Genomic DNA, 739 nt, shown 5'->3' with positions numbered 1-739 from the left:
TTTTGACCGGGGTTTAAGGACCCCTTTTTTTTTTTTTTTTTTTTTTTTTGTGGGTCTGTCCGCCATATATACATATACCCCTATATATATATACCCATATATATATAGCCCCGTACCCCCTTGGGGGGGTGCCCCCCCCCCCCCACGTTGCGTGTCCGCCACCTCCTTCGGGCCCCCTCATTTTCGCTTCATGGCTGCTATTGCCTGCATCTTTGTTTTGTTTTGTGTTTTCTCCGTCTCGTTCCTTTTATTCGCCTTTTTTCCGCGTATGCCGCGCTTCTTCCTGTGTTTTCCGGTGTTTTTGCCTTGCTCGCACACTCGGCTGCATTTGCTGTTCCACACTCGCCATGTGCGTTTTTTCCGCCCCCTGACGCCGTCCACGGCGCTATCCCGGGGCCGACGTCCCGGACCCTGACCCCTCCCCAGTGTGGCCTGGGAGGGGGGGGGGGGGTTTTTGTACACGGTCCCAAGTGCCGCGAAGGACCCCTCATCAAAATTGAAAACCGTTGTGGAACACAACTCCTTTCAACTAACGCTATTATTGATACAGTTTCTGTACTATATTGGTACGCGAAGCTTCCAACCCGCCTCTGGCGGTTATGTTTGGTCAATTTCTTTTGACCGGGGTCTACGGACCCCTTTTTTTTTTTTTTTTTTTTTTTTTGTGGGTCTGTCCGCCATATATACATATACCCCTTATATATATATACCCCATATATATATAGCCCCCGTACCCCCT

General features: G+C 49.7%; 1 non-coding gene across 1 annotated transcript, besides 3 other annotated features; it reads left to right on the top strand.

Annotated features, from left to right (window-relative positions):
• Positions 1–24: 24 nt before the first annotated feature.
• Positions 25–49: a microsatellite.
• Positions 50–64: 15 nt separating this feature from the next.
• Positions 65–107: a microsatellite.
• A 420-nt stretch (positions 108–527) lies between these two features.
• Tc00.1047053502341.10 lies at positions 528–639 on the top strand. The gene has a single exon (XR_008255197.1). It is a non-coding gene; the product is annotated as a spliced leader RNA (transcript).
• Positions 640–664: a microsatellite.
• Positions 665–739: the final 75 nt, after the last annotated feature.

Source organism: Trypanosoma cruzi (genome assembly GCF_000209065.1).
Source record: "Trypanosoma cruzi strain CL Brener chromosome Unknown tcruzi_1047053502341, whole genome shotgun sequence".
NCBI lineage: Eukaryota > Euglenozoa > Kinetoplastea > Trypanosomatida > Trypanosomatidae > Trypanosoma > Trypanosoma cruzi.
The sequence above is the reverse complement of the archived record's forward strand: the minus strand, read 5'-3'. Positions and strand labels throughout refer to the sequence as shown.